Here is a 14,264-nt window from a genome sequence, read left to right as displayed (position 1 = left end):
ACTTGAGAATATAGGAATAAATGGACTTTTCCTTAAAATAGTCAGGAGCATATATTTAAAACCGTCAGTAAGCATCATATGCAATGGGGAAAAACTGGAACCTTTCCCAGTAAGATCTGGAGTGAAGCAAGGTTGCCCACTATCACCATTATTATTTAATATTGGATTAGAAATGCTAGCATTGGCAATGAGTCGAAAAAGAGATTAAAGGAATTAGAATAGGTAATGAGGAAACCAAACTATCACTCTTTGCAGATGATATGATGGTATACTTAGAGAACCCCAGAGATTCTACTAAAAAGCTATTAGAAATAATTCACAACTGTAGCAAAGTAGCAGGATACAAAATAAATTATTATAAATCCTCAGAATTTTTATACATCATCAACAAAATCCAACAGTAAGAAATATAAAGAGAAATTCCATTCAAAATAATGGTTGATAGCATAAAATATTTGGGAATCTATCTACCAAAGGAATGTCAGGAATTATATGAGCAAAATTACAAAACACTTTTCACACAATTCAAGTCAGATTTAAATAATTGGAAAAATATTAAGTGCTCTTGGATAGGCCGAGCTAATATAATAAAGATGACAATACTTCCTAAACTAATCTATTTATTTAATGCTATACCAATCAGACTCTCAAGAAAATATTTTAATGATCTAGAAAAAATAACAACAAAATTCATATGGAAGAACAAAAGGTTGAGATTTTCAAGGGAATTAATGAAAAAACAACAACAACAACAACAACAAAAAAGAACAAATGAAGGTGGCTTAGCTATACCTGATCTAAAACAATATTATAAAGCAGCAATCACCAAAACCATATGGTATTGGCTAAGAAACAGATCAATTGAACAGTGGAATAGGCTAGATTCACAAGACAAAATAGTCAATAACTATAGCAATCTAGTGTTTGACAAACCCAAGGAACCCAGGTTTTTGAGATAAGAATTCATTATTTGACAAAAACTGCTGGGAAAACTGGGAATTAGTATGGCAAAAATTAGGCATGGACCCACACTTAACATCTTACACCAGGCGTCCTCAAACTATGATCCGTGGGCCAGATGCAGCAGCTGAGGACATTTATGCCCCTCACCCAGGGCTATGAAGTTTCTTTATTTAAAGGCCCACAAAATAAAGTTTTTATTTTTACTATAGTCTTGCCCTCCAACAGTCTGAGGGACAGTGAACTGGCCCCCTATTTAAAAAGTTTGAGGACCTCTGCCATACACCAAGATAAGATCAAAATGGGTCCATGATTTAGGCATAAAGAACAAGATTATAAAGAAATTAAAGGATCACAGGATAGTTTACCTTTCAGACTTGTGGAAGAGGAAGGAATTTGTGACTAAAGATGAACTAGAGATTATTATTATCACAAAATAGAAAATTTTGATTATGTCAAGCCTTTGTACAAACAAAATCAATGCACACAAGATTAGAAGGGAAGCAACAAACTTGGAAAACATCTTCACAGTTAAAGGTTCTGATAAAGGCCTCATTTCCAAAAAATATAGAGAATTATCTCTAATTTATAAGAAATAAAGCCATTTTCCAATTGATAAAGGGTCAAAGGATACGAACAAACAATTTTCAGATGATGAAATTGAAACTATTTCCACTCATGTGAAAGAGTGTTCCAAATCACTATTGGTCAGAGAAATGCAAATTAAAACAGCACTGAGATACCACTACACATCTGTCAGATTGGCTAAGATGACAGGAAAAAAAATAATGATGAATGTTAGAGGGAATGTGGGAAAGTGGGACATTGATGCATTGTTGGTGGAGTTATGAACTAATCCAACCATTCTGGAGAACAATCTGGAATTATTCCCAAAAAGCTATCAAATTGTGCATACCCTTTTATCCAACAGTGTTACAACAGTGTTTGGGCCTATATCCCAAAGAAATACTAAAGAAGGGAAAGGGATCTGTTTGTGCCAAAACGTTTGTGGCAGTCCTTTTTGTAGTGCCTAGAAACTGGAAAATAAATGGATGCCTATCAATTGGAGAATGGTTGGGCAAATTGTGGTATATGAATGTTATGGAATATTATTGTTCTGTAAGAAATGACCAGCAGGACGAATACAGAGAGGATTGGAGAGACTTACATGAACTGATGCTGAGTGAAATGAGCAGAAACAGGAGATCATTATACACTTCAACAACAATCATGTGTTCTGATGGAAGTGGATATCTTTGACAAAGGGAAGATTTAATTCGATTCCAATTGATCAGTGATGGACAGAATCAGCTATACCCAGAGAAGGAACATTGGGAAATAAGTGTAAACTGTTTGCATTTTTGTTTTTCTTCCCAAGTTATTTTTACCTTCTGAATCCAATTCTTCTTGTGCAACGAGACAACTGTTTGGTTCTGCACACATATATTGTATCTAGGATATATTGTAACATATTTAACATATATAAGTCTACTTGCCATTTAGGAGAGGAGATGGAGGGAAGGAAGGGAAAAATTGGAACAGAAATGAGTGCAAGGGATAATGTAAAAAATTACCCACTCATATGTACTGTCAATAAAAAGCCATAATTATTTAAAAAACAATTTCATCTTTTCAAGTAAGGATTATCAATTTTTTCTCCTTTTCCCCCCTCCCCATTCCCAATCTACTTTAAAATAAAATAAAATTTAAACATTCTTAAAACAAATATGCATATTCCAAGAATATAAATTCTTACATTGGTCATTTCCTTCCCCATCTCACTCCAATCCTCAAATTTTTCTCAGTCTGCATTCTGAGTCCATTACCTCTCTACATCCTTTGGAATTATGATTAGATTTGATTAGAAAGATACTAAATTTTTGACATGTGCTTGTCTTTTACAATGTTATTGTTAATGTATAAATTGCTTGTTTTGGTTCTGCTCAATTCAGTTTGTATTAGTTTCTATAAATCATTCTAAGTTTTTCTGAAATTCTTTTTTTTAATCTTTCCTTACAGCACTGTAATATTCTATTGCACTCTTATGCCATTATTTATTCAGCCATCTCCAAGTGATGAGATATGCAATCTCTAACTGGTGGACACTCCCTTAGTTTCTAGTTCTTTGCCACCATAATAAGAAATTCTATAAATATTTTTTGCATATGTAGGTTCTTTTGCTATTTCTTTGATCTCCTTAGGGTACATGCCTACTAGTAATATTGCTGGATGAAATATATATATATATAGTTAACTTTAGAAGCATAGTTCCATCATCTTACATTAAAAAAAGATATAAAGATTTTTCTAGAGTAGAACAAATAGATCCTGGTTCCAAAATTGTAAGTTATTGATTTAGTACTATGATATAGGGGTAATTTATTTAAATAGGATATCAATACATTCCAGGTAACTTCATACATGGCTCGGCAATCACTAGACGGTAGCATATTTTAGGCTATTTACTCCACTTATTTGCCCCACATTGTTATACTTAGCTGCTCATTAGTACTCTGGACAGGGAAATTATGAAGGATACATTTATGTCATATGTTTGTGTTATATTTCCATTTGGGCATTGAATGCTACTAAGTACTCATCATCATTTCTTATATAATTTTAGCCTTTAAAAAGGTCAGAACAACTAAATCCAAAAGTCCATAAATAGCAACATTTTGTAAATTCTCTTGCTTTTATCACTTGCATTTGTAAAAAAAAAATGATATTTTTGACCATTAAGCTTGACTTTGGGTAACATATTAATTATGTGATTGACTGCTATCAGAATAAGGAAAAACTTTCTATTTTTAAAAGTATCTCAAATATGGAAATAGTCATTTTTGTATAAATTTTTGATCAGAGTATCCCAATTACTCTTCCCCACTTCCCCTATCCCTCACCCTGCAATATCCAATTTATTCTCCAGTGATTGGTAATTACAACCCTGGTAAATGCTATGTCAGCTGGAAATTCTTCTTAGGCTTGTTGGGTTTGAAAGGTAGTTTTACTCCAGCTGCATATTAACATATGATCTCTCATTAAATTATATCAAAAAGGATAAACACTGATCAAAACATCTGGCAACACTTAAAAGGTTATATCATCCCAACTCCATTTGGTATTCAGTATAATAGCACTAATCAAAATGAATTTAAAGGGTATTCATCATCCCTTACATAGGTGCTGCAATGAAATTTAATGTTAATTAATGGGATATGTTTTTAATTGGTAATTTTTTTTCACAAGATGACTTTTTTTTGATAAAACTGATATTATAGGTAGCCTCATTTTGGATTTTTTTTTTTTTTACTGCAACAGTTGAAATGCTAAGGGACAATAAAGAGATGAAGGCTAATCATGATTTGGATAATCTGTTTTGGATTCTGCATTTCAGAATCACTTAAATGAATCTCAAAGAAACTGCAGGTTGTAATTTGTTTGATACATAATTGTGTATTTCATCTGGGTAATCCCTGGATTTAAAGCTTTATGCTGTCATTGGTCAATGCAAGCAGAACTGAAAACATGATAGTTAATTTTATAATGCCTAAAGCAAGATCTTTTATACTTAATGTGTCTTTTGGGCCTCTCATAACCTCTTTGCCTTCTTTGGAGCCATAATGGCTCATTCATATAGGAACTTCCTCCAACATAGTATATTTCATACACTATTTCCTTTGACTCTATGGAATGCTCGTCCTTTTTCTTTTATATAGCCTTCAGAATGGAATAAATCTGTGTCCTGGAGATTTTTGTGGGTACTATGGTGACTTCAGGCTGATCATTTGTTATCCTTCATTCTTGCCCCATAATGAGTCCATCTCTTTTTTTCCTCATTATGCATGTTATAATGTATTATTAGAGATTTCATTCCTAATATCCTTTACATCACTTCTAAAACATCATCAGAATCATGCTGCATTTTGACCTGGTAGACCTGTTTCTGATTGATGAATATTAGGTCCTTCTGTTACTGATAATTTTAACAATATTCCACATATACTGGTTATAAATGGTAGGGTGGGATAAGTTGAATAATGTAGGTTTGTCAGTACATGATTTAATAAAACATTTATTAAGCATTTATGTAAAGGACTGAAACTCTGAATAGGTGTACTTAAACAACTGAGCATTTAAGGCTAATTACTTATTTGATATGAGACAATGACTCTATTAACATATGTTTGGATAAATGGCTCCTCTCACAGTTGATGCTGGCTCAATCTTTAATGTTAAGATAATCTTAGGCAAGGGCAAGAGGATGGGCTGGGCTGAGACAGGCAACAGAATGAGGAGAAGAGAGGTTAGTGGCTCTGGACTGTAGAATCCAGGATTCTGCTTGCCTGATTCTTTCACTTCTCCCCCTAAATACTAAGGACTGTGATTTATCCTGACTCTGACCGATCATGAGGCCTCCAGGAAGCTAGCCCAAACTTCACAATTGGCATCCAACATGAACCAAGGCCCCAAATTTCACTGAGGAAGTCCTAGGGACCAGGAACTAGGATGATTATTTTAATAGACAAACAGGGAACTTATTTTGTTAAGAGATAAACTATTAACTCTCATTTTCTAGCTGAAAGGGGGCAAATATTAGGAAAAGATTCTCCCCCACCCCCAACCCCAAAGGAGATCTATAGGAAGCATATTCAAACTAATAAAGAGACAAGGTTTGCTTGTAACTTGGGAGCACATTGGTGAACTCTTGGAAACATTAGAATGCACATCTCCTTGGTTCTTCAAGGAAGAAGAAATAGAGGCAGATAATTGGAAACTAGTAGGAGATCAATTATGTGAATATATATATATATAATCATAATAAAATGGGCCTTAAAGAATCTAGAAAAAAGAAAAGATTTAAGAACAGCCAGATGAGGAAGTGTGAGGAGAAAGAGGAAGAGACTGGAGAGGATAAAAGAAATATTGCTGAAGGACATGAGGAATTAAATGAACTTGAAGGGCATACTGATTCTTACTCTTATAGCCCAGCTTCAACTCTGTCTACACCAGAGCAGGTACTTGATCCTCCCCCAATAATTTCACCTTCCTGAGTGGAGGGAAGAGGAAGAGTAGGAGGGGCAGTGATATCACCAGCACCTCCCCCGCAGCAATCACCCCCTTCTGTAGCTAGATTGCAAAAAACACTACTTAAAGCCAAAGAGGAAGGGCAGAATACAGCTGATTTGAGAATAGCAATGTATCCTGTGATTGAACAGCTTAACTCTTCAGGTCAAGACAGGAGAAGATACACTCCTTTTAATTTATAAATTATCAAAGATCTGAAAAAGGCTTCACTCTTTATGGGTCTACATCATCTTATGTTAAGATGCTATTACAGAATTTGGCTCATAAAAATTTAACCCCTAGTAATTGGAAATCTATAGCAAGGTGTTTAGACAAAACTTGTTGTGGCTTTCTGAATATAGTGAGCTCTGTAGGATACAAGCCCAATGAAATAAGCAAACTGGAGTTAATACTCTAATCACCTATGACCAACTAACAGGTATAGATTCTTATGCAGACACTTCAGCACAGATTATCCCATAGCAGCATATGAGCAAATTGCTGCTGCTGCTATTGTTTTTTTTTTTTTCATTTTTTTTCCTTTTCTTTATTCTTCAATGGAACTATGCATTTTTGTTGTGAGTACTACCTTTTTTTTTTTTATAATAACTTTTTATTGACAGAACCCATGCCAGGGTAATTTTTTTACAACATTATCCCTTACACTCGCTTCTGTTCCAATTTTTCCCCTCCCTCCCTCCATCCCCTCCCCTAGATAGCAAGCAGTCCTATATATGTTAAATATGTTGCAGTATATCCCAGATACAATATATGTTTGCAGAACTGAACAGTTCTCGTGTTGTACAGGGAGAATTGTATTCAGAAGGTAAAAATAACCCAGGAAGAAAAACAAAAATGCAAATAGTTTACATTCATTTTCCAGTGTTCTTTCTTTGGATGTAGCTGCTTCTGTCTATTATTTATCAGTTGAAACTGAGTTAAGTCTCTTTGTCAAAGAAATCCACTTCCATCAGAATACATCCTCATACAGTATCGTTGTTGAAGTGTATAATGATCTCCTGGTTCTGCTCATTTCACTTAGCACCAGTTCATGCAAGTCTCTCCAAGCCTCTCTGTATTCATCCTGCTGGTCATTTCTTACAGAACAATAATATTCCATAACATTCATATACCATAATTTACCAAGCCATTCTCCAATTGATGGGCATCCATTCAGTTTCTAGTTTCTAGCCACTACAAACATGGCTGCCACAAACATTTTGGCACATTCAAGTCCCTTTCCCTTCTTTAGTATTTCTTTGGGATATAAGCCCAGAAGTAACACTGATGGATCAAAGAATATGCACAGTTTGATAACTTTTTGGGCATAATTCCAGATTGTTCTCCAGAATGGTTGGATTCGTTCACAACTCCACCAACAATGCATCAGTGTCCCAGTTTTCCCGCATCCCCTCCAACATTCATCATTATTTTTTCCTGTCATCTTAACCAATCTGACAGTTGTGAAATGGTATCTCAGAGTTGTCTTAATTTGCATTTCTCTGATCAATAGTGATTTGGAACACTCTTTCATATGAGTGGTAATAGTTTCAGTTTCATCATCTGAAAATTGTCTGTTCATATCCTTTGACCATTTATCAATTGGAGAATGGCTTGATTTCTTATAAATTTGAGTCAATTCTTTATATATTTTGGAAATGAGGCCTTTATCAGAACCTTTAACTGTGAAGATGTTTTCCCAGTTTGTTGCTTCACTTCTAATCCTATTTGCATTAGTTTTGTTTGTACAAAGGCTTTTTAATTTGATATAATCAAAATTTTCTATTTTGTGATCAGTAATGGGTCTCTAGTTCCTCTTTGGTCACAGATTTCTTTCTCCTCCACAAGTCTGACAGATAAATTATCCTATGTTCCTCTAATTTATTTATAATCTCATTCTTTATGCCTAAATCATGGACCCATGTTGATCTTATCTTGGTGTATGGTGTTAAGTGTGGATCCATCTCTAATTTCTGCCATACTAATTTCCACTTATCCCAGCAGTTTTTGTCAAATAATGAATTCTTATCTCAAAAGTTAGGATCTTTGGGTTTGTCAAATACTAGATTGCTAGAATTTACTATTCTGTCTTGTGAAACTAACCTATTCCACTGATCAACTAATCTGTTTCTTAGCCAATACTAAATGGTTTTGGTGACTGCTGCTTTATAATATAATTTTGTGTCAGGTATAGCTAGGCCACCTCCATTTGATTTTTTTTTCATTAATTCCCTTGAGATTCTCGACTTTTTATTGTTCCATATGAATTTTGTTGTTATTTTTTCTAGAGCATTAAAATATTTTCTTGGAAGTCTGATTGGTATAGCACTAAATAAATAAATTAGTTTAGGGAATATTGTCATCTTTATTATATTCGCTCAGCCTATCCAAGAGCACTTAATATTTTTCCAATTATTTAAGACTGACTTTATTTGTGTGAAAGTTTTTTGTAATTTTGCTCATATAATTCCTGACTTTCCTTTAGTAGATAGATTCCCAAATATTTTATGCTGCCAACAGTTATTTTGAATGGAATTTCTCTTTGTATCTCTTACTGTTGGATTTTGTTGGTGATGTATAAAAATGCTGAGGATTAATGGGGATTTATTTTGTATCCTGCTACTTTGCTAAAGTTGTGAATTATTTCTAATAGCTTTTAAGTAGAATCTCTGGGGTTCTCTAGGTATACCATCATATCATCTGCAAAGAGTGATAGTTCGGTTTCCTCATTGCCTACTCTAATTCCTTTAATCTCTTTCTCGACTCTTATTGCAGAGGCTAGTGTTTCTAATCCAATATTAAATAATAATGGTGATAGTGGGCAACCTTGCTTCACTCCAGATCTTACTGGGAAAGGTTCCAGTTTTTCCCCATTGCATATGATGCTTACTGACGGTTTTAAATATATGCTCCTGACTATTTTAAGGAAAAGTCCATTTATTCCTATGCTCTCAAGTGTTTTTATTAGGAATGGATGTTGGATTTTATCAAATTATTTTTCTGCATCTATTGAAATGATCATATGGTTTTTGTTTGGTTGGTTATTGATATAGTCGATTATGCTAATAGTTTTCCTAATATTGAACCAGCCTGAATTCCTGTTATAAATCCTACTTGGTCATAGTGTATTATCCTGGGGATGATATTCTGTAATCTTTTTGCTAATATTTTATTTAAGATTTTAGCATCAATATTCTTTAGGGAGATTGGTCTATAACTTACTTTCTCTGTTTTCAACCTACCTGGTTTAGGTATCAACACCATGGCTGTGTCGTAAAAGGAGTTTGGTAAGACTCCTTCAATTCCAATTTTTTCAAATAGTTTATTTACTATTGGAGTTAATTGTTCTTTAAATCTTTGGTAGAATTCACATGTTAATCCATTTGGTCCTGGGGATTTTTTCTTAGGGAGCTGGTTAATAGCTTGTTCTATTTCTTTTTCTGAGATGGGACTGTTTAGGATATTTACTTCTTCCTCTGTTAATTTGGGCAAGATATATTTTTGGAGGTATTTTTCTATTTCATTTAAGTTGTCGAATTTATTGCATAAAGTTTGGCAAAATAACTCCTCATTATTGCTCTAATTTCCTCTTAGTGGCAAGTTCTCCCTTTTCATTTTTAAGACTAACAATTTGATTTTCCTCTTTCCTTTTTTAAATCAGATGTACTAAGGGTTTGTCTATTTTGTTGGTTTTTTCATAGAACCCACTCTTAGTTTTATTAATTAATTCAATATTTTTTTCACTTTAGTTTTATTGATCTCTCCTTTTATTTTTAGAATTTCAAGGTTAGTGTTTGACTGGGGGTTTTTAATTTGTTCCTTTTCTAGCATTTTTAGTTGCAAGCCCAATTCATTGACCTTCTCTTTCTCTATTTTATGCAAATAGCCCTCTAGAGATATGAAATTTTCCCTTATTATTGCTTTGGTTGCATCCCATACATTTTGGTATGATGTCTCATTATTGTCATTTTCTTGGGTGAAGTTATTAATTATGCCTGTGATTTGCTGTTTCATCGAATCATTCTTTAGTATGAGATTATTTAGATTCCAATTATTTTTTGGTCTACTTCCCCCTGGCTTTTTGTTGAATGTAATTTTCATTGCATCATGGTCTGAAAAGGAAGCATTTACTATTTCTGCCTTACTGCATTTGAATTTGAGTTTTTCATGTCCTAATATATGGTCAATTTTTGTATAGGTTCCATGAACTGCTGAAAAGAAAGTGTATTACTTTCTGTCTCCATTAAGTTTTCTCCAGAGATCTATTATATCTATTTTTTCTAGTATTCTATTTACCTCTTTGACTTCTTTCTTATTTATTTTGTGGTTTGATTTATCTAATTCTGAGAGTGCAAGGTTGAGATCTCCCACTATTATAGTTTTGCTGTCTATTTCTTCTTGCAGCTCCCTTAATTTCTCTTTTAAGAATTTAGATGCTGCATCATTTGGTGCATATATATTTAATATTGATATTGATTCATTATCTATGCTACCCTTTAGCAAGATATAGTGCCCTTCCTTATCTCTTTTAATTAGATCAATTTTTGCTTTAGCTTGATCTGAGATCAGGATGGCTACCCCTGCTTTTTTGACTTCATCTGAAATATAGTAGATTTTGCTCCAACCTTTTACATTTACTCTGCATGTATCTCCCTGCTTCAGGTGTGTTTCCTGTAAACAACATATTGTAGGATTCTGGCTTTTAATCCATTCTGCTAACTGCTTCCTCTTTATGGGGAAGTTTACCCCGTTCACATTTATGGGTAAAATTACCAATTCTGTATTACTTGCCATCTTGTTAATCCCTGTTTATGCTTTTCTCCCTTCTTGCCCCCTTACCCCGCTTCCTAATATTAAGCTTGTGAGCATCACTTGCTTCTCACAGTCCCTCCCTTTTTAGTATCCTTCCCCCCACCTTAGAGTTCCTCCCCCATCTTACCCCTTTCCCTCACAGTTTCCGTATTCCCTTCCGCTTAGCTTATTCTTTCCCTTTTCACTTTTCCCTTCTCACTTTTCAATGAGGTGGGAGAAGTTTCACCATAAATTGAATATGTCTAAATTTTTTTCTCTTAAAGACAATTCTGAAGGTAGTAAGATGCCCACTATATTCATCCCCCTCCATTCTTTCTCTCAGATATAATAGGTTTCCCTTGCCTCTTCATGAGATATAGTACCCCCATTTTACCCTTTTTCTGGTACAATGTCCTTTCCACATCTACTTTCTAGAACAAGGTATATATGTATTCTTTATACATCTTTATATCAGAAATATAGTTCCCAAGATTAATCTTTACCTTTTTAGATTTCTCTTGAGTTCTATATTTGTAGATCAAACTTTTTGTTAAGTTCTGGCTTTTTCATCAAAAATAGGTGAAATTCGCTTACTTCATTGAATGTCCATCTTCTTCCCTGGAAAAAGATGCTCATTCTAGCTGGGTAAGTTACTTTTGGTTGCATACCAAGTTCCTTAGCCTTTTGGAATACCATATTCCAGGCCCTCTGATCTCTTAATGTGCATGCTGCTAGATCCTGGATGATTCTTAATGTGGCTCCTCGATACTTGAATTGGGTTTTTCTAGCTGCTTGCAATATTTTTTCCTTCATCTGGGGGTTCTGGCATTTGGCCACTATATTTCTTGGTGTTTTGATTTAGGATCCCTTTCAGTAAGTGATCGATGAATTCTTTCAATGTTTATTTTACCCTCTGTTTCTATGACTTCTGGGCAGTTCTCTTTGATATTTTCCTGGAAAATAGTGTCCAGGCTCTTTTTTTCATCATACTTTTCTGGGAGTTCAATAATTCTCAGATTGTCTCTCCTGGATCTATTTTCCAGGTCTGTTGTTTTCCCAGAAGGTGTTTCACATTCTTTTCCATTGTTTGATTTTTTTTGGTTTTGCTTGACTGATTCTTCTTGTCTCCTCAAGTCATTCAATTCCATTTGTTCGATTTTGCTTTTCAATGAAGCATTTTCTTCACTCACTTTTTTTATATCTTTTTCTAATTGTCCAATTGAGTTGTTTTGTTCTATGGAATTTTTTTCCATTTTGCCAATTTTATTTTTTAGAAAGCTATTTTCTGTTTCTAGTTCACTAATCCTATTTTTCAAGGATTTGATTTCTTTATCCACTCTGTCTTCTCCAGACTCTCTTGCCAAGCCTCCCTCTCCTTTTCTCATTTTTCTTCTAGCTTTCTCATGAGAGCCTTTTTAATTTCTTCTATGAGATTCATCTGTGATGAGGAACCAATGATCTCCTCCCTTGGAGATTCACCTGGAGACAGTCTGTTTTTAGTCTCCTCAGGGTTTAGAGTCTGCTCTCTATCCATATAGAAGCTGTCAAGGGTTAAGGTCCTTTTCATTTTTTTGCTCATTTTATCAGAGAAGAATCAAAGACAAACTAGCAAAGAAAAAAAAAAAAAGAAGAAAAAACCCCTAAATGGAGTCTGCTTTTTTGGGGGAGGGGCTGGGTGGTTTTACTGTGCTTCCTCTACAGACTGCGGGGGCAGCAGGGAGGTACTAGCAGAACTGTGCTGTCCCTGTGCTCTGAGACTCCTAGGGCACGCTGAGACAATGTGGGGCAGGGGTGGCCCCGCTGTTTGGGGTTGTATTCTTCACCCCGGTGTTTTTAGCTCCTCTGCTGGGCTACTGACTTGCTGCCAGGGCAATGTATCCAATCCTGTAGCAAAGCTCCCCCTGCAAATATGGCTGAGATCACACCCCACCCCACTCCAGTCTGCTTGGCTGTGAGCTGCCTTCCATGCTCTTGCTGTCACTGCCTGCCCTTAGCCTGTGCCCTATCTAAAACCGTCCCCACCCTCGAGCAAAAACAGACCTTTCCTGCGAATTTCAAGGATGTCTTCTCTTGGTAACTATTTGTGGTTTTTTTTTTTTTTTCCAGTCAAGCAGTAATTCAGAGGCTTGTAATGAAATGGATTCTGAGAGAAAATGCGGAGCTTCTACAGCTATGTGCCTCCTCTCTGCCATCTTGGCGGAACAACCTGCTGCTGCTATTAAAGGATGGGGTTTTCTCACAGATAAACAGGACAGAGGAGAGGCCTTCACAAAAATAGCACAAGGGTCAAATGGACTGCAGACAGGTGTCATATGAACTATTGGTGAAAACACAGCAAGAGAAATTATGAAAAGGCAACTTGCTAAAGAAAATGCTAATGGCGTTTATAAAAGAATTATACTAGACTACCCAAGGATGGTGCTTTAGGGCAAATCATAAGACACTGTGCCACAGTGGGCACAAATACCTTTTATAGCCAGGCTATGATGCAGACTTCTGAAGATCTGAACATTGGCAGACAGGGTCCCTTTGGGCAAGAGACTTCCAGAGAGACTCGTCAATGCTTTCAACGTAGTAAAGTAGGACAGATGAAAGCTCAGTGTTGGCATAGAGACAGAATGAGAAAACAGGGTGCGAGAACAAGACCCAAACCCCATTTCTAAAATGCAGCAGAGGCTTCCATTCGACATCAGAATGTAGACTGATTCAGGGAAACAGAATGAGGGGCCCAGTCCCAGGGCCCAAAACAAAAAGTACTTGGGGCATGATGGCAGCCAATGCTACACCCAGAGAGCCTTTAGAAGTTCAGGACTCAGACATGATCAATCAGCCAAGAAGAAATTTGATGGGAGAAAGGAATTACAATGGGGGAAAATAGAGTTATATGCAGATGGGACAACTGAGATACCCCCCTGGAGAGGTGAAATCTGTTCCTCTCTAGCCTATGGATCCCTTGCCTCCAGGAACAGTAGGTTTGACCATTTCACCTTCTGAGAGTTCTTACAAAACAGTGTCATTCCATACACTGTGGAAAACTGGCGAATATCTCAGTCACTAATACAGATAGACAATGTGTGACTTAACAAATAGGAGTAGTAACATCAGGTTTACTGATACAGACTCCTAATAGGCAGTCTGATGATAGTTGCCCAGATTCTGACTCCAAGCAACAGAATTCAGAAATATTCTGGACTGCAGCAGTTACAGCCATCTGACCTATAGTATAGTATAGTGCATTTTGCACACTTTTGTGCACAGTATTAGATTTTACACACACTGGCATACCCTTTAATCCTCAAGAACAGGCAATAGTAGAGAGGAGAAACAGAGACATTAAGATGCTCCTCCAAAAATAAAAGAAAGGAAGAGTGACAAGTAACCCTAGAGAACTTCTAAATCTAGCTCTTTATACTATTAACCTCTTGATTTTTGACAAAGATGCATTGACT

Source organism: Antechinus flavipes, chromosome 1 (genome assembly GCF_016432865.1).
Source record: "Antechinus flavipes isolate AdamAnt ecotype Samford, QLD, Australia chromosome 1, AdamAnt_v2, whole genome shotgun sequence".
NCBI lineage: Eukaryota > Metazoa > Chordata > Mammalia > Dasyuromorphia > Dasyuridae > Antechinus > Antechinus flavipes.
The sequence above is the reverse complement of the archived record's forward strand: the minus strand, read 5'-3'. Positions refer to the sequence as shown.